This window comes from Biomphalaria glabrata, chromosome 3, assembly GCF_947242115.1.
Source record: "Biomphalaria glabrata chromosome 3, xgBioGlab47.1, whole genome shotgun sequence".
NCBI lineage: Eukaryota > Metazoa > Mollusca > Gastropoda > Planorbidae > Biomphalaria > Biomphalaria glabrata.
The window spans coordinates 41,257,086-41,278,468 of NC_074713.1; the positions used below are offsets into that span (position 1 = coordinate 41,257,086).

Below are 21,383 nucleotides of genomic sequence, written 5' to 3' on the forward strand. Positions count from 1 at the left end.
TAGTAGAACTCAACCAAGACAAGTGCTCCATTCGTTGCTGTTGATATTATACTGGATTGCCTTCTCCTTAAAGAGGTCCCTCAAATATTAAATATTGATACGCCTTTATTGTTCATTATCAGTTTTCACAAAAAGAAGTTTTTCTTGGATTTCTTGAGAATGTGCCAATAAAAATGCCTCATTACGATTGATTCGTTCACTTTCATAATGAAATAAGTCGTTTGCAAATAATTACATAAGAAACTTTCAATGTCTACACATCTCATTTCATCAATAGGCCCTTGAATTGTTCTGTTGCTTAGACGAATTATTTAATAATATCAGATGAAGTTTTGTGTACAAAATAGTTTTTGAAACTTCTTCAGCGGCTGCCAAATTTTTTTTTTCACTTATTGTGTGATGTTTTCCAAATTTCGTTATAAGTAGAAGATATTTTAAGACACTTGCAAACCATTCTCTTCTCTTTTTGATGTCATAGCTAAGATTTTGTCCAGTGTTAGTCTTTTCTCAACTTTATCATTGACTGTTTAAAAGTATTTCAAATCTTAATACAATGTATCAGGATGGCATCGTCTCAAATGACTCTCCAGCTTATTTGGTTTCATAGTGTCACTGCATAAACTTTGTTACATAAAAGGCACATTTGGCAAGGAAAAAGCCAAATTAAAAATAAACACTACTGTCTACATTTCATGTCGTATTTAGATTCGGCCATGCTAAATAGTAGTTCCCTGTATACTAAAATAAGCTATTTGAATGATGTATTAAAATTTACAATATGGTTTAACTGAAATAATAGAATTTAAACTGTCAAAGATTACCCATAATACGTTATAGATACTTAATGTTTATGTGAAATCGAAATTAAAATCACGACCTTCTCAAATGAGATCCACTCTCGTGAACCCCCATTTACATGCCATACACCCCAATTCTTTTTTTCACTTTTGTAGGCCCCTTGGAAGTCTTCGTAGACCCCTTGGGGGTCCATTTAGACCACTTTGGGAATCACTGATCTAGAGTTATCTAAATGTTACACATCTATATCTATGGTAGAAGTATAGACTGTTGCTTAAATAAATGTAGTACCTTTTATGTAGCCCCGCGAATGTTACTTCGGAATAGAAGATGTAAGACGTTCACATCTTAGCCCAAACAAAACCTTGAAGGTTAGTGGCGGGCAGGGTTCGAACCCGGAACACCTAGACGACAATCCGGAACTAATCTGACGCGATCATAACTAGATATGTATGTCTGTTTTATTTTGTGGAATGTTGTTTAAAAAAAAGAGTCTTTGTAATCTCAACAAATTTCCAATAAAGCAGTTTTGTCTTATTCTTATAATTTCTTAGATCTGTTGAGATTCTTTGTTAGATCTAATGCCGGACAGCCATACAAATAATTAGAATTATTGTATAAAGTTGAGATCTAATCTAGATTACAAACTAAATCTAGATCAGCGCCGTTAAAAATCACAAAGTAGGCCCAAGACTAGATCTACGTGTTTTCTAACACTGTGAGAACACTTAAAACATCCAAAAGATGCACAATGAAAGAATACGTCACGATGTTGTCATAGGGCGTGCAGATAGAGAACCGCTGCATAACAGATCTAAAATAAATCAAGGTTACAAAATCGGCCCCAGAAGTGGTCCACCCAGGTAAAAAGGCAGAATGAAATTCTATCAAAGATGAATGACAGAAAATAAAGGAGAAAAAAGGTTAACTGATCTTTTGTGGTGCCCCAGCGGTCCAGCAGACCAAAGGATAGGTGAAAGTGAATGTGAAGTTAGATGTGAATCTGGCCGAACTGATGTTTTACAATGAATATCTAATTGATCTAATTGTTCTGTAAAGGACCAATCTCTTGGTCCTCAAGAATATAACATTTCCGTAAAAAAAATATTAATTCTTTGGTAATATGGTATATGACTATTGTGTGAGACTGCAGTTCACGCAATAATATAAAAAAAGTACTTATTAATTGTTGTTTTAAATTATGTCTGACTTATATGCATACTAAATAGATTTTTTCTCTTTAAAAAAATAGTAAACATTTTTTTATTTGTAAATATAGTACTTAGTATAACTGAACTTCCGTAATTAGTTACTACAAATAAATAAAAAAAAAAATTGACATATATTAATAGTGAATAGTTGTAAAAGTGGTGTATTTTTATGAATAAAATAAATGCTTGCATAAGTGATTTGAAAATTAGATTTTTCGCTTTCAGAAAAGAAAATAGTAGCCGTTGCATCAGAACTTTGAATGGTCTAAAATATTGTGATGTCGGATTTTCACTATCTTTTCTAGTTTACGAGGGGGACACGACAATTCGTTCACTGACATTTCGTTCACCGACAAATCGTTCACGACTTTTCGTTCACGCGACTATTCGTTCACCAGACATTTCGTTCACCCGACAAGTCGTTCACGCGACTATTCGCTCACGGACTATTCGCTCACGGACAACTTGTTCACCGACAACTTGTTCACCAACAGTTGGTTCACGACAAATCGTTCACGCGACAAATCGTTCACTAACAATTCGTTCACAGACAAATTGTTCACAGACAAATCTTTCACTGGATATTTCCAAAAACAAAAAATTGCTAGAGATCGGGCCTGATCCGAAATTCTTTGTAAATTTTTGTTTGTTTGTTGTTAATATTTTGTTAACGAGGACAGTATGTGATAAAAAATTATACTGAAAAGAAAAAAGAGATCTTACAAGCAAGCTGAAACATTTAAAAGGGCCCTCACTTTACTATAGGTAACATTTTTACTTTCAACATGTAGGCCTTCTTTTACACTCATGTCCATCATGTAGTCTTGTTCGACCGACCCATATTTGCTTATCTTCTTAATAGCGGTCCAGATGTTTAATTAACATACACATTTTATTGATATCTCGTTAAGAAAAACAAATCTTATCTTATATAATACAGACGTTTCTTTAAAAAAGAAGATGATTACGTCCTACACGTCATGCATTCTGCCAAGTCACTTGTTTTCCTGGCTAGCTCAGACACACTAGTATTTTTTCCACAATCCTTTTAGTGTTTTTACGAGAGATAATTTAGATTTTTAACAATGGTACTAGATTTGGTACAATATATGGTTTCACTGTTCAACTCTGAACGTCGCATACTAGATACAGATCTAAGGTTAATACTTATCAATTAAGACATCTAAGAAAAAAGAAAACTAATTACATATACAACACTAGGAAATATTTTGGTTCCCTATCAAAAAAATATAATTTATCGCAATACAACAAAATAAAATTGTTTCAATAAATTTGTTATTGAGGTCCAAGCAATCAAATTAGTCTACCAATGGGTGGTCACATATAGAAACAAGTTAACTAAAATAAAAATAAATAAAACTTCTTTTAAACTTGATGGAAAGTACTATACTAGTGCCTAGTAGATATTTTCAATGTAGACAGATTGAACAAGTGTATAGGCAATGTCCAATAAAGTTTTATTACTTCCAGAGGAGCCAGTCTGTCTAGCCCTCCACTAGGTGTTAACTAGAGTAGCCAGATGAATGGGTAGATTCCCGGTAGATGAAAAAAAAAGAGGGGGGTGTAAAGGTAGGCTATATTAAAGGTGAAAGTAAAAATGTTACTTATATTAAAGTGAGGGCCCGTTTACATTTTTCAGCTAGCTTGTAAGATCTCTTTTTTTTTTTTTTTTTTTATTTTAAGTATAATTTTTATCACATACTGCCTCATTAACAAAATATCATCAACAACAACAACGAAATTAAATAAACTCAGATTTGACCTGATCTCTAGAATTTTTTTGCACTTGGAAATAATAGCTACAAAAGTTTTAATGTAAATAAATTAAACACGCGACGAGAATATATAATATTAACAATATGTTACTATCCAGTGAACGATTTGTCTGTGAACAATTTGTCCGTGCCGTGAACGAATAGTCGCGTGAACGATTTGTCGCGTGAACGATTTGTCGTGAACCAACTGTCGGTGAACAAGTTGTCGGTGAACAAGTTGTCCGTGAGCGAATAGTCCGTGAGCGAATAGTCGCGTGAAAAAATTGTCGGGTGAACGAAATGTCTGGTGAACGAATAGTCGCGTGAACGAAAAGTCGTGAACGTTTTGTCGGTGAACGAAATGTCAGTGAACGAATTGTCGTGGAACCGTTTACGAGATCTAAACGGGACGGACGGACGGACGGACGGAGAGACAAAACAAAACACAAAACTAAAAAGGTAGCTAATGCTTGTTTTTTTTTAGTCGTTGTAGGCCTAATGTACTTTATGTTTCCCTAATTTCTCAATTAATATCGCTGGTTTTAATTACAAGATTATCTGATAGTTTCACATAAATCAAAATCTTATAATCAAAATTCTTATAAGACCTCATTTATTCCTAGTTTTCTTAAATAACTATTAAGTCCTACAAGGTACATATTTAGGCCTTAAGAGAAGCTGATGTTAGGAAATATTCATTTTGCAGGGCTCGCTCTGAGTATTTTAATATTATATACTATTATATTAATATTATATTATTAATATTAATTTTATATTACATAATATACATATATTAATGTTCATTTAAGCATTTGTTATTTTATTTTTTTAAACCTAATCTAGGCCCTATATGATATATGTATATCTCTGTCACCTGATGCACATAGCTTGCCGAGTTGTGACAGCTTCCGCACCTCAATGACCTTTAGAGCCTTCCGGCGGGAGCTATCACTCCTAGCAGGTACTACCAAGCCGGACAAGTCTTTTCGGAAAGAGGACCAGACAAAAGGTGCATCCCCCTCCCTGGGACATAGGGGTTGTGTGATAGGCTAACAATCTGTCCAAGGAAAAAAATACTGTTGTGTAGCAAACACACAAACACTAAACATAGTGGAGACTTAGTTGAAGCCGAAAGAGCAGGAAAGAGCCATTAAAAAAGAGACCGTGGAGAGTGGCCTGTTCTTAGGTTATGTTCCAAGAGGAACGCAAAGGAAGGATGATGATAGGATGATGATATCTATACCTAAAAAAAAACAAAACTTTTTGTGACAGTTTTCTCGATGGTCCCGAGTTGGAGTCTTGCACTCCGAGTATTCAAAATAGCCAAATTTAATTTTACTATGATTATATTTTAAAAATATAACGGCAAAACAAGAGTTTTGAATTAATAATTGTGTTTATTCCCAAAAGTATTCATAAATTGTTACATTTCTTGGAAAATCGTTAGAGCCGTTATTGAAATCCGTGTCCACCCCCTCCAACCCACCCCTTGAAGAGCTTGCAAGCTAAAAAAAAGGACTAATCTATGTTTGACTAAAAGACTAAATCTATATGCGACTAAAAGACTAATCTATAAACGACTAAAAGACTAATCTATGTATGACTAAAAAAACTAAATCTATATGCGACCAAAAGACTGATCTATGTACGACTAAAAGACTAATCTATATGCGACTAAAAAACTAAACCTATATGCGACTAAAAGACTAATCTATAAACGACTAAAAGACTAATCTATGTATGACTGAAAGACTAATCTATGTATGACTAAAAGACTAAATCTATATGCGACCAAAAGACTGATCTATGTACGACTAAAAGACTAATCTATATGCGACTAAAAGACTAAATCTATATTCGACTAAAAGACTAATCTATATAAGACTAAAAGACTGATCTATATGCGACTAAAAGACTAAATCTATATGCGACTAAAAGACTAAATCTATATTCGACTAAAAGACTAATCTATATAAGACTAAAACACTGATCTATATGCGACTAAAAGACTAAATCTATATTCGACTAAAAGACTGATCTATATGAGACTAAAAGACTAAATCTATATTCGACTAAAAGACTGATCTATATGCGACTAAAAGACTAAATCTATATTCGACTAAAAGTCTTATCTATATGAGAATAAAAGACTGATCTATATGCGACTAAAAGACTAAATCTATATGCGACTAAAAGACTGATCTATATGAGACTAAAAGACTAAATCTATATTCGACTAAAAGACTGATCTATATGCGACTAAAAGACTAAATCTATATTCGACTAAAAGTCTTATCTATATGAGAATAAAAGACTGATCTATATGCGACTAAAAGACTAAATCTATATTCGACTAAAAGACTAATCTATATGAGACTAAAAGACTGATCTATATGCGACTAAAAGACTAAATCTATATTCGACTAAAAGACTAATCTATATGAGACTAAAAGACTAAATCTATATTCGACTAAAAGACTAATCTATATGAGACTAAAAGACTAATCTATATAAGACTAAAAGACTGATCTATATGCGACTAAAAGACTAAATCTATATGCGACTAAAAGACTGATCTATATGCGACTAAAAGACTAAATCTATATTCGACTAAAAGACTAATCTATATGAGAATAAAAGACTGATCTATATGCGACTAAAAGACTAAATCTATATTCGACTAAAAGACTAATCTATATGAGACTAAAAGACTGATCTATATGCGACTAAAAGACTAAATCTATATTCGACTAAAAGACTAATCTATATGAGACTAAAAGACTGATCTATATGCGACTAAAAGACTAAATCTATATTCGACTAAAAGACTAATCTATATGAGACTAAAAGACTGATCTATATGCGACTAATAGATTAAATCTATATTCGACTAAAAGACTAATCTATATGCGACTAAAAGACTAAATCTATATTCGACTAAAAGACTAATCTATATGAGACTAAAAGACTGATCTATATTCGACTAAAAGACTAATGAGAATAAAAGATTGATCTATATGCGACTAAAAGACTAAATCTATATTCGACTAAAAGACTAATCTATATGAGACTAAAAGACTGATCTATATGCGACTAAAAGACTAAATCTATATTCGACTAAAAGACTAATCTATATGAGACTAAAAGACTAAATCTATATTCGACTAAAAGACTAATCTATATGAGACTAAAAGACTAATCTATATTCGACTAAAAGACTAATCTATATAAAACATTTTCTCTTCCTCTATATATTCTCTCTCTGTTTTTAGGCCCCATATATAATCATTATACAGTCGTTACATTTCCAGTATTATATACTTCAATATTTTCAACAAATATTGCAGATTTAAAAAAATGATTTTAGCTTTTCGGGATTAACATACCAAGCGTGGTGGCTGCGGGGGGAATGTTTCTGTTTATTACCCACATCTCCATTCTCATCGTTCGCTGTTCTACACCTTTGGCATTCAACAAGATCAGTTTCGTTTGTATTTCACTAATATGCCCATCTATCTTTGTACTTGTGTCTATTTATAGCGTGAGGTAAACAATGGCAAGGGAAGACAAACAAGTTTGGGGAAAACGAAAGATTTGCAAGATCAGATTGTTTTGAAGTTGGCAGCAAAACTCCGCTGCATTTCCTGCATTTTTTTTTTTTTTGGTTTTAATAGTCAATGAGTTTAGTCAGTAGTTCCCAAACTGACATATTACTGATACAGTCAATGAGTTTAGTCAGTAGTTTCCAAACTGACATATTACTGATACAGTCAATGAGTTTAGTCAGTAGTTTCCAAACTGACATATTACTGATACAGTCAATGAGTTTAGTCAGTAGTTCCCAAACTGGCATATTACTGATACAGTCAATGAGTTTAGTCAGTAGTTTCCAAGCTGACATATTACTGATACAGTCAATGAGTTTAGTCAGTAGTTTCCAAACTGACATATTACTGATACAGTCAATGAGTTTAGTCAGTAGTTTCCAAACTGACATATTACTGATACAGTCAATGAGTTTAGTCAGTAGTTCCCAAACTGGCATATTACTGATACAGTCAATGAGTTTAGTCAGTAGTTTCCAAGCTGACATATTACTGATACAGTCAATGAGTTTAGTCAGTAGTTTCCAAACTGGCATATTACTGATACAGTCAATGAGTTTAGTCAGTAGTTTCCAAACTGGCATATTACTGATACAGTCAATGAGTTTAGTCAGTAGTTCCCAAACTGGCATATTACTGATACAGTCAATGAGTTTAGTCAGTAGTTTCCAAGCTGACATATTACTGATACAGTCAATGAGTTTAGTCAGTAGTTCCCAAACTGGCATATTACTGATACAGTCAATGAGTTTAGTCAGTAGTTCCCAAACTGGCATATTACTGATACAGTCAATGAGTTTAGTCAGTAGTTTCCAAGCTGACATATTACTGATACAGTCAATGAGTTTAGTCAGTAGTTCCCAAACTGGCATATTACTGATACAGTCAATGAGTTTAGTCAGTAGTTCCCAAACTGGCATATTACTGATACAGTCAATGAGTTTAGTCAGTAGTTTCCAAGCTGACATATTACTGATACAGTCAATGAGTTTAGTCAGTAGTTCCCAAACTGGCATATTACTGATACAGTCAATGAGTTTAGTCAGTAGTTCCCAAACTGGCATATTACTGATACAGTCAATGAGTTTAGTCAGTAGTTCCCAAACTGGCATATTACTGATACAGTCAATGAGTTTAGTCAGTAGTTCCCAAACTGGCATATTACTGATACAGTCAATGAGTTTAGTCAGTAGTTCCCAAACTGGCATATTACTGATACAGTCAATGAGTTTAGTCAGTAGTTCCCAAACTGGCATATTACTGATACAGTCAATGAGTTTAGTCAGTAGTTCCCAAACTGGCATATTACTGATACAGTCAATGAGTTTAGTCAGTAGTTCCCAAACTGGCATATTACTGATACAGTCAATGAGTTTAGTCAGTAGTTTCCAAGCTGACATATTACTGATACAGTCAATGAGTTTAGTCAGTAGTTCCCAAACTGGCATATTACTGATACAGTCAATGAGTTTAGTCAGTAGTTCCCAAACTGGCATATTACTGATACAGTCAATGAGTTTAGTCAGTAGTTTCCAAGCTGACATATTACTGATACAGTCAATGAGTTTAGTCAGTAGTTCCCAAACTGGCATATTACTGATACAGTCAATGAGTTTAGTCAGTAGTTCCCAAACTGGCATATTACTGATACAGTCAATGAGTTTAGTCAGTAGTTTCCAAGCTGACATATTACTGATACAGTCAATGAGTTTAGTCAGTAGTTCCCAAACTGGCATATTACTGATACAGTCAATGAGTTTAGTCAGTAGTTCCCAAACTGGCATATTACTGATACAGTCAATGAGTTTAGTCAGTAGTTCCCAAACTGGCATATTACTGATACAGTCAATGAGTTTAGTCAGTAGTTCCCAAACTGGCATATTACTGATACAGTCAATGAGTTTAGTCAGTAGTTCCCAAACTGGCATATTACTGATACAGTCAATGAGTTTAGTCAGTAGTTCCCAAACTGGCATATTACTGATACAGTCAATGAGTTTAGTCAGTAGTTCCCAAACTGGCATATTACTGATACAGTCAATGAGTTTAGTCAGTAGTTCCCAAACTGGCATATTACTGATACAGTCAATGAGTTTAGTCAGTAGTTCCCAAACTGGCATATTACTGATACAGTCAATGAGTTTAGTCAGTAGTTCCCAAACTGGCATATTACTGATACAGTCAATGAGTTTAGTCAGTAGTTCCCAAACTGGCATATTACTGATACAGTCAGCAACTGTAGAATTAGCTCTACTTCCATTTGACGTCTGTTGTCCGCAACCTTTGAAATAGTGAAATGTAAAATTTATACATTGAAAATACAGCTCAACGCAGTTAATTGGATGACACCAATACGTCATCGTTTTGGGTCTCAATAACCGCCTGGTCCGAATAACCGGGTTTGACTGTACAATAGATTGGTCCCATTAACCAGATGTATATGTGAGGCATAGTCTTCGAGTCCGGAGTTTAAGAATGAGTGCAGTATTTTACGGAGACCCAGTTGCGGCCAACATATTTTGCTAGATCTGAGACAGACAGAGCCCCTATCCGTACTGTCTAAAATGTGTGTTCCGCGATCTATGGGAATAGTAATGTATATATATATATATATATATATATATATATATATATATAGAGAGAGAGAGAGAGCGAGAGAATCTAGAAAAGAAATACAGGAATTCTTTTGAACCTACAAACTGTGTACTCGTTCTGATAAAATTAAATTATCAAGAGATAATGGGGGGGGGGGACCAGAACGTAGGTAATCATAAGACATCAGTAGATGACACGATAAAGTGTTGCCAAGATTATCATAAGACATCAGTAGCTGACACCATAAAGTGTTGTCAAGATTATCATAAAACATCAGTAGATGACACCATAAAGTGTTGTCAAGATTATCATAAAACATCAGTAGATGACACGATAAAGTGTTGTCAAGATTATCATAAGACATCAGTAGTTGACACCATAAAGTGTTGTCAAGATTATCATAAAACATCAGTAGATGACACCATAAAGTGTTGTCAAGATTATCATAAGACATCAGTAGTTGACACGATAAAATGTTGTCAAGATTATCATAAGACATCAGTAGTTGACACCATAAAGTGTTGTCAAGATTATCATAAGACATCAGTAGTTGACACGATAAAGTGTTGTCAAGATTATCATAAGACATCAGTAGATGACACCATAAAGTGTTGTCAAGATTATCATAAGACATCAGTAGTTGACACGATAAAGTGTTGTCAAGATTATCATAAGACATCAGTAGTTGACACCATAAAGTGTTGTCAAGATTATCATAAGACATCAGTAGTTGACACCATAAAGTGTTGTCAAGATTATCATAAGACATCAGTAGTTGACACCATAAAGTGTTGTCAAGATTATCATAAAACATCAGTAGTTGACACCATAAAGTGTTGTCAAGATTATCATAAAACATCAGTAGATGACACCATAAAGTGTTGTCAAGATTATCATAAGACATCAGTAGTTGACACGATAAAATGTTGTCAAGATTATCATAAGACATCAGTAGTTGACACCATAAAGTGTTGTCAAGATTATCATAAGACATCAGTAGTTGACACGATAAAGTGTTGTCAAGATTATCATAAGACATCAGTAGATGACACCATAAAGTGTTGTCAAGATTATCATAAGACATCAGTAGTTGACACGATAAAGTGTTGTCAAGATTATCATAAGACATCAGTAGTTGACACCATAAAGTGTTGTCAAGATTATCATAAGACATCAGTAGTTGACACCATAAAGTGTTGTCAAGATTATCATAAGACATCAGTAGATGACACCATAAAGTGTTGTCAAGATTATCATAAGACATCAGTAGTTGACACGATAAAGTGTTGTCAAGATTATCATAAGACATCAGTAGTTGACACCATAAAGTGTTGTCAAGATTATCATAAGACATCAGTAGTTGACACCATAAAGTGTTGTCAAGATTATCATAAGACATCAGTAGTTGACACCATAAAGTGTTGTCAAGATTATCATAAGACATCAGTAGTTGACACCATAAAGTGTTGTCAAGATTATCATAAGACATCAGTAGTTGACACCATAAAGTGTTGTCAAGATTATCATAAAACATCAGTAGCTGACACCATAAAGTGTTGTCAAGATTATCATAAGACATCAGTAGTTGACACCATAAAGTGTTATCAAGATTATCATAAGACATCAGTAGTTGACACCATAAAGTGTTGTCAAGATTATCATAAGACATCAGTAGTTGACACCATAAAGTGTTGTCAAGATTATCATAAGACATCAGTAGTTGACACCATAAAGTGTTGTCAAGATTATCATTAGTGGTAGCGAACATACAGACACAGTCATTAGGGGGAGTCCTTTATAGGATTTAAACACAGCTGTGTTCTTAGTGAGTGTATTCCTCACCCTCCACCACACAAGACTCTACCAGTCAGCCGTGTCAGTCAGTCAACATCCAGTCAACATCCAGTCAACATTTAGTCAACATAAGTCAACATTTAGGCAACATCCAGTCAACATCCAGTCAACATTCAATTAACACGACTAGATCTGCAAATTATTACCATTGAAATTATAACTGACATTTATTATTATAAATTACATTAACAGTAAAATTGGTTATGTGTAATTCTGTAATTGACATGTGTAACAGTATTGTTGTTGAACATGCATACAGATGTGTTTATATTGTCTGACTTTAGGCTTAGTGACCGGTATAGAGGACAATTGATGACCTACTGACTGGTTGGATAATTAAGGGTTATTGATATTTCATTGAAAAATATTCTAGGAACATGTAGACCTAATCTATACTATAAAGTAGTATGTAAGAAGTATGTATGTTCCGAATAGAAATTAAAATCGTTTGACCAATCTTGATGAAACTTTGCACAAATGTTCCTTGGGTGCTAACTGGAACCGTGACCGAGCGTGATGTATGTATAGTAGCCCTAAAAAAAACTAAACAACATTTTTTAAAAAGTTGCCCAACTCTATGAGAGTATTAGTATTTGATGAATCAAGGCCATGTTTGCCATGTTTAGATCGAAAGGATCTAGATCTAGATCTAATTTTTAAACTTCTTGTTGGGTTGCTCTCAGAATCGGTAGAGCTATGGAACCTGGCTGCCTGGTCGTGCGGTTTGCGCGCTGGATTGTCGTTTTGATTTATCGATGGTCAGGGTTCAAACCCTGCCCGCTCCCATCTCCAGTCGTCCTGCGGGAGGTTTGGACTAGGAAGTAAACTATCTTCAACTCTGAAGGAACATCCGAAATATGTAAAACATTTTACAAACAAACAAACACTACTAAGGAGTCAGCAGTCAAAGACATTACTATAGTTATGTTTAGAGCCGAATCCGTAAATAAATTTAGTACAATTCTTTCATCTAATGACAGTGTTCAAAGAAGAATAGTTGATATGTTTGTTGATATTATCGATCTGGAAATTATGTCCGCTCCATTTCCAAAATTAGGCATCCAGCTTGATCAGTCCACAGGCGTTGCAAAATGTTCACAATTGCTGGTTTATGAGAGATATATACATAAAAGTGATTTTAAAAACAAGTTTCGTTTTTGCAACCCTCCCGAAACGACCTCTACAGCACGTGATGTCATTGACAAAGCTTGTTAATTAGTGGAAAAGCTTTCGATCTCTTGCAACAATATTTGTGGTGTCTGCACAGGTGGTGCTCCAAGTATGCTTGGATGTCGGTCTGGATTTTAATGTTTGGTACAAAGTGAGTTACTAAAAGTCCTCGGAACTCACTGTTTGATTTATGGACATAACATTAGCAGCGAAGACACTGCCACAAGAACTACATCGATAGAGATGCAGCTAATAATGATTTCTCTCCAATGTCAGTTACACAATTCTGGTTCCATTGCTTGTAGTCTTATCGGGTTCTATCTGAAAATTTTTTATGCGTCTTCTTCTTCCAGTTCCAACAACATATCTTTGCGAAAGTGGGTTGTCCAGGCTGTTAGTTATCAAGTCTAAGTACAGAAGTGGGTTGTCCAGGCTGTTAGTTATCAAGTCTAAGTACAGAAGTGGGTTGTCCAGGCTGTTAGTTATCAAGTCTAAGTACAGACGTGGGTTGTCCAGGCTGTTAGTTATCAAGTCTAAGTACAGAAGTAGGTTGTCCAGGCTCTTAGTTATCAAGTCTAAGTAGAGAAGTGGGTTGTCCAGGCTGTTAGTTATCAAGTCTAAGTACAGAAGTAGGTTGTCCAGGCTCTTAGTTATCAAGTCTAAGTACAGAAGTAGGTTGTCCAGGCTGTTAGTTATCAAGTCTAAGTACAGAAGTAGGTTGTCCAGGCTCTTAGTTATCAAGTCTAAGTAGAGAAGTGGGTTGTCCAGGCTGTTAGTTATCAAGTCTAAGTACAGAAGTAGGTTGTCCAGGCTCTTAGTTATCAAGTCTAAGTACAGAAGTGGGTTGTCCAGGCTCTTAGTTATCAAGTCTAAGTACAGAAGTAGGTTGTCCAGGCTCTTAGTTATCAAGTCTAAGTACAGAAGTAGGTTGTCCAGGCTCTTAGTTATCAAGTCTAAGTACAGAAGTAGGTTGTCCAGGCTCTTAGTGATCAAGTCTAAGTACAGAAGTGGGTTGTCCAGGCTCTTAGTTATCAGTCTAAGTACAGAAGTAGGTTGTCCAGGCTCTTAGTGATCAAGTCTAAGTACAGAAGTAGGATTGAGGCAGGAGATCACGTTCTTCATGATCTTACAAAGACTGCCCTGAGAGCTCCTGATCTGGTGAAACAAAAACAAGCACACACCTTCGCACTAACGTTGGTGTGTTTGCAAAGACTGTCGCAACAATATTTTTGTTTCCATGTAGTTTACTGTATCAATGGATCCACGTTTTCCATGATTATGCCTACTTTTAAACTTTCAGTTGACACATTTTACACTCAATTAAGTTTTCGCAATGTTCAGTTTCTAACAATAAAAATACATCATGGATGTCAGATATATACATTTTGATAACGATTTTATAACATAGTAAAATCCCATTTAGCTAGCCCTATACTTGAAAACAAAATATGGCTGGAGGTCGCGGAAAAATGTATTATGGGGTCGCGGACCTGAAAAGGTTGAGAACCGCTGATATAAAGGCTTGAAGTTAATTACTTAAAGTTAGTTGCTGTAACTTGCTTAACAACAAGTTAGAGATTCAGCTTTGAGTTTCTGTGTAACGAGTTGTGGGTGAACACAAGAAACACCAAGCCAACATAACAGTTAAACATAAACATCAGAAGTGATATTAACATGATAATTGGCATTACTATAATAATGTGACATTAATTATTGACATTTATTTTTATAACTGACATTAGAGGAGAGTCAACACTACTATGATAAATAGTACATTAAAATATAATAGACACGAACATTGTAACTGACATTGTCATTCCAACTGACATAAACAATATAATTGACATTAAAATTAGAATGGACATTAACACTCATGTTTCTGAAAATACCTCCCCCCACCAAAAAAAAAACAAACCCAAAAAGTATGCGTACGAAATGGAGAAGAAATAATCGGTGTGTGTGTGTGTGTGTGATGATATTAATTACATGCACATAAAAACTAGATCCCCCCCACTCCCCTGGAGGGTGATATGGATGTCTGTAACATGCCAATCTGTAGCACTCTACCAACTCTCCCCTCTCCCGCTGATCAGAAGGAACCATCACATCTACCATCACATCTACCATCACATCTACGATAAGCCAAGAGCAATATAATTGAAAACTTACCGCTAACACAATGGGATCAGCGCCACGAGTCACAAGGCGCCCTCAGCCTGCCTGCCTTTCATGTGCTCCATTCATACTCCAGGTTTGGGGCGCCATTTTTTCCCCTTCACTAATCTGATCACCGTATAATAATTTATTTTTTTTGTGTGCGTATGTGTATCACTACGAATGTGTCCGGGTTAAAGAGATACAATTACAGAACGTCTTAAGACACAGGTCTCAAAGGAAGACACGAGACATAAGTGTGTTGTCGCCCTCCCCCCTTCTGCCCCATCTCTCTCCTTCGCTAGCTGACCTCGACACTGCCTGGTGCCAGTCGATAACTTGTTTCTCTGAGCGAGTTGCCCCCCCCCCCCTCTTATAGTTCATCCTTTTTAGATTCCCAATCCGCCCTCCCCTCCCCCAACAAGCACGCACATATCCAGTTTGTGTATGTGTGTGTGTGTGCGCGCGTTGCTTGGATTCCAGAATCACTCAAGACACAGAATCGTTGGATTTAGGGGAATTAATCAGCAAGCGACGTACGACTTCTCTCCCCTTGGGACTTGGAGAGGATCCCCCCCCCCCCTATGTTTCTTACTCTCTGCCTCATCAGTGGCATAACGGATATGACGTAATCAGTTGGATTACAAATGCGAATAATAATAATACATTTCTTATCCTTGATAATTGTCGGTGTTTTTTTTTTTGTTGTTTGTTTATCGACCAGGCAAACGGCGACCTGACAATGTAAGGTATTGAACCTTCAAGGACCACTTAGCTAATACATAGTGACTCATAGTTCTACATTTCAAGGACCACTTAGCTAATACATAGTGACTCATAGTTCTACACTTCAAGGACCAATCAGCTAATACATAGTGACTCATAGTTCTACACTTCAAGGACCACTTAGCTAATACATAGTGACTCATAGCTCTACACTTCAAGGACCACTTAGCTAATACACAGTGACTCATAGTTCTACACTTCAAGGACCACTCAGCTAATACATAGTGACTCATAGTTCTACACTTCAAGGACCACTTAGCTAATACAGAGTGACTCATAGTTCTACACTTCAAGGACCACTCAGCTAATACATAGTGACTCATAGTTCAACACTTCAAGGACCACTTAGCTAATACACAGTTACTCATAGTTCTACACTTCAAGGACCACTCAGCTAATACAGAGTGACTCATAGTTCTACAGAACTCCTATGTGACATCTTCTATTATAAATCATAAGACTTTTTCTTCAGAAACTATAATCCTTGTGTTTATCTAGTCCTGTATGTTTATAGTGGGGCCTTAGACTCTGCTTAGCTGATTCAGGCAAACCCGTTCTTATCTTATAGAATACAGACGTTACTTCAAAAAAGAAGATGATTACGTCCTACTCGTCATGCATTTAATCATGCATATTAACCAATGACTTAAATTCTGTCAAGTCACTGGTTTTCCTGGCTAGCTCAGGCAACCCATTCCATGCTCTAATAGCACTAGGGAAGAAGGAGTATTTGTACAAATTTGTCCTAGCATATGGGACGAGGAATGTGCCTTTATCTTTGTGTCTTTCTGAGTACTTTATTAAATTTTGTTTTTGTATTTGAAGATTGTGGTTCAGTGTTATGTATGATTGCTACTTTATTTTTGAGCCTTCTATCCTGAAGGCTTTCTAAATTTAGTGATTTTACTAAAGGTGTTACTCTAGTCAAATGTGAATATTCGTTTGTTATGAATCTCACTGCTCTATTTTGTGTCTGTTCCAGTTTCTTAAAATGTTTTCTTGAGTTGAGGGGTTCCAAACAGAGGTTGCATATTCTATTATTGGCCTAACCAAGGTTAAATAATATTTTAGTTTTATGTTCTTATTTGATTTATAGAAATTTCTTTTAATAAACCCCAATGCTTTGTTTTTAATTTTTTTGATAGTTTCATCAATATGTGGATTCCATGACAGTTTTTCATTTATTATAACGCTAATGGACTACTTGTACGAATTTGCATTATACTTTGTGATTTTCAATTTGCGATATATTTTAGCGTATTTTTAAGTATTGTATTAGTTTGTGTTATGGTTCAGAGTAAAAAAAATAGTCAATCATCATGTGAGACAAAAAAATAAATGAAAATAGCCATGTGAATCTCATATGATAACAATAGTTGAATTAGCTCATCATGAATAGTCAGCACAGATGACGTGTAGTCTAGATCCATGTCGACCTCATTTAAGGCTCATTTGAGTTCACAATATCCGTTTAAAATCATGACTAATCTTTATTTCTCATTACATTTCATTAAGCTGTCGTATATGTAGGTTAGTGACCAAAGTCTGAGTCTCAACAAAAGGACGAAATGTTTGAGTTTTGTATCAGCTGTAACCATTGGAAACTACAGCTGATATTTGTATATATTACATTCTTCGTGACAGAAAATTACTTTCAGTTTGCGTTATAATTGGTAGGCTTACTTTATTTATCTCTGGAAGTTGAAATAAGGGAGGTAACTGATTGTAATGCTTTTAAGGCTTTAACCTGTTCCTAGTTACTTCCCTATTCAAGGATTATTAATATAAGGTCTAGTCTAGTATTTCTTAGACCGAACATACCAATGTTATAATACAATCAATAAATAATAGTCTCAACATCTGCCTGATGTATAATCTTTCATCATTCTTTAAAATGTCACTTTTCTTTTTACAACTCCTGCTTTCAGCTTGCAAACTCTGTATGGGGGTCAAAAAACAAAAGCAAAAAAAAAAAAAAAAAAAAAAATATATAGGTGGACACGGCTCTTGAAAACGGCTCTAACGATTTTCTTTGACATTTTATTGTCTATGTATATCTTTGAGAAAAAATAAACTAGCTAATTGGCCACACAGGGGAAACTCTGGTTTGACCGTTATAATTGTTCAAAATACAAACTTCTTAACTCTTTCTCTCCTAACAGACGATACCAACGGTGATTCCACCAGAATGTTGTAAAAAATTACGGAGAAAAAGAGTTAAAATTATATCTGGTCTTAATCTATATCTTAAACATGCGTCAGCGGGTATTCCGGCATTGCATTCAACAAAGAGTTAAATAAATAAATAGTATGTAAAGAACATCGATCTATAGGTCTATCACCTAACTATAATCTTCTATACCATATATCTAAATCCAGTATTCTACTCTAGACTATAGTCTTTTAATGTTGTCATCATCTGTATCACGAAACTCTGAGTAGATTCATACACTTAACCAGAATTTGTTTCGGTGGTGGGAGGGGGGGGGGGATTGGTGCAAGATAAAAAATGTTTCATTTTTTTTTTAAAATCTTTCATTCATAAGTTATTAAGAGAAATCGAATCGCTTGTACAAAAGGTGAGCAGCTTGATAATGGCGCAATTGTTTGTACAAATAACCTTTGAATTAGGCTACTTGGTAAAAAAAAATACATCGACTAATCTGTACAGGTAAATTGTGTTGTCTTTTGATAAGCAAACTTTTCTCATCCCTAAGGCTGCCGTCATTGGGTTCAATTATAACGTAAGGGTTGGGTTCCAGAGTATCCAAGGTATAACATTTGTATCATACTCTATTTTTTAGAATAATTCCATACCTTTTATATGTTTTATGTATACCTTAAATGTGTACCTTTTATGTATACCTTTTATGTATACCTTTTATGTATACCTTTTATGTGTACCTTTTATGTATACCTTTTATATGTACCTTTTATGTATACCTTTTATGTATACCTTAAATGTGTACCTTTTATGTATACCTTTTATGTGTACCTTTTATGTATACCTTTTATGTGTACCTTTTATGTATACCTTTTATATGTACCTTTAATGTGTACCTTTTATGTATACCTTTTATGTGTACCTTTTATGTATACCTTTTATGTGTACCTTTTATGCATACCTTTTATATGTACCTTTTATGTGTACCTTTTATGTATACCTTAAATGTGTACCTTTTATGTATACCTTTTATGTGTACCTTTTATGTATACCTTTTATGTGTACCTTTAATGTGTACCTTTTATGTATACCTTTTATGTGTACCTTTTATGTATACCTTTTATGTGTACCTTTTATGTATACCTTTTATGTGTACCTTTAATGTGTACCTTTTATGTGTACCTTTTATGTATACCTTAAATGTGTACCTTTTATGTATACCTTTTATGTGTACCTTTTATGTATACCTTTTATGTGTACCTTTAATGTGTACCTTTTATGTATACCTTTTATGTGTACCTTTTATGTATACCTTTTATGTGTACCTTTTATGTATACCTTTTATGTGTACCTTTAATGTGTACCTTTTATGTGGACCTTTAATGTGGACCTTTTATGTACAAAATAGAAGAAAAGATATACGAAACATTTCGCCCGCTCTGAGTTGAAAAATTTATTTTCGGTTTAGGGGCTCCGTATTTTTTTTTTCAAAATTTAAATTTTATTTTATTGTGATAAATTTGTATAATCGTACGAACAGAAATTGTTATTAGAATCAGCAAGAACTACAGTACAATATAGATCTATAGCAAATATGTATTTAGCAAACAAATACATTTTCAAGTGTAGAGGAATGTTAAAAAAAAACAAACAAGAAAAACAAAGAAAATAATTGTGCAATATTACTAGACAGACAGACAGACAAGACAGACATCTTTTTATTTCATATGATACAGACGTTACTTTAAAATGAAGATATAGACAGAGAGAGAGAGTGAGTTGATATGAGATTCGTAAAAAAAAACAACAACTTATATTCGGATGTATGTGAATTGGACTAAAGTAATGAGCTTCCTATTCCACTTCCGTCTACAATAGTCAAGGTCGGATCGAGGTGGTTGAGGCGGTGGTTCTTAAGAACAAATTATACAGTAACATAACAGTCCGATGTCAAGGCTCCCTGCACACACCACGCCAGCACAAACTAACACTAGTTTATGAATCATGCCATTAATGGAACTAGAAGTAGATCTATCTCATCAGTTGTTGTTTTTTCTCATGTGGTTTATTCAGATTATACTTTCATTTCCACTAACACACAAGACAAACAGGTTAACACATCCACGTCCAGACCATATAATACTGTTGAGCAGTCAAGGTTATTGAGAAGTTGTATATAGTTCATGATCAAATACACTGTTCACTGGAGTTAATCAATTATAAACACATAGTCGCAGATATAGTCATTGACTGCTGCAATGGATCAGAGGTCTCGAGAAAAAAACAGGTCTGACAAATATACATTTTCTTGAAACTAGTTTAGACAGAAAGATTGCTTTTATCCTTTAAAAGTCTGAGGAGGGGAATCTTAACATTGACCACTGGCGTTCAATGAACCCGGGCGTAGCGTAGCACAACGGGATTCATTGCGACTAGGCCCATGACTCATGACCAGTTGGGGCCCACTTAAAAACTTAGGGAAGACACCAAAGTGAACAAAATACTAACATTTTTCTAGGAACCGATTTAAAAACTAGAATCTAAAACGTTCCCCTCAAAGTGTCTCAAGCTCTGTACCAAAACTTTAAATTTGTTTTAAAACATTAATCTGTGAGGTAAGCTAGAGTCAGTATACCAGCGGCTGGATTACTGAAACATGAGAAACTGCTTTCCGTCAGGTTTATTGTAATGGTGTCTAGCCCTTATGCACTGCGCTACAAATTTGAGTGCACAAGCTGGCCTCTTCACTGACCGGGTCCCAATTAGACGAATAAGCACGTGCCCGCCCTGGAGGAGACAGCCCATCCCTCCTATAAATTTTACTTTACATGGGTTGGAGGGGGCCACAAAAAGACACACACACCCGGACTTACTAAGGAAAATGGCATTGGACACACTAAAGACCTACCCGGCCGATGCCATATACTGTTACACAGACGGGTCGGTCATGAAGGACCCCGTAAGAGCTTGGTATGGGGCCTATATCTGTTACCCAGACCTCGACCCAGAAAAGCTGTCAGCCGCATGCGGCCTCGCCGCATGTAGCTTTGATGCTGAATTAACGGCGATAACCAATACCCTCAATCACGTGCTCCAAAAACTGCTCGAAAAGATAACCATTGCGACTACCGTTGTAATGGTTACCGATTCTCAGTCCTGCCTCCAAGCCATGGCTGGCTTAGGGGGAAAGTCCAAATTGGTGGAAGAGGCATTAGGCGCGCAAATAACATCCGCCTGCTTATTGGAGCTGTCATCGTTATGCAGTGGATGC

The 21,383-nt window shown here is 35.2% G+C and overlaps 1 protein-coding gene across 6 annotated transcripts in view; it reads right to left on the minus strand.

Annotated features, from left to right (window-relative positions):
- LOC106063159 (uncharacterized) overlaps positions 1-15,463 on the minus strand; it is a 33,534-nt gene extending 18,071 nt beyond the window's left edge. For 4 of the 6 annotated variants that reach the window (XM_056025112.1, XM_056025109.1, XM_056025111.1 and 1 more), the window contains exon 1: positions 15,178-15,463. The gene's annotated coding sequence lies outside the window, so the exon portion shown is untranslated. Of the gene's footprint in view, positions 1-7,170; positions 7,300-15,177 lie in introns of those variants that run through there. The other 2 variants (XM_013221474.2, XM_056025110.1) reach the window with 2 other exon arrangements.
- Positions 15,464-21,383: the final 5,920 nt, after the last annotated feature.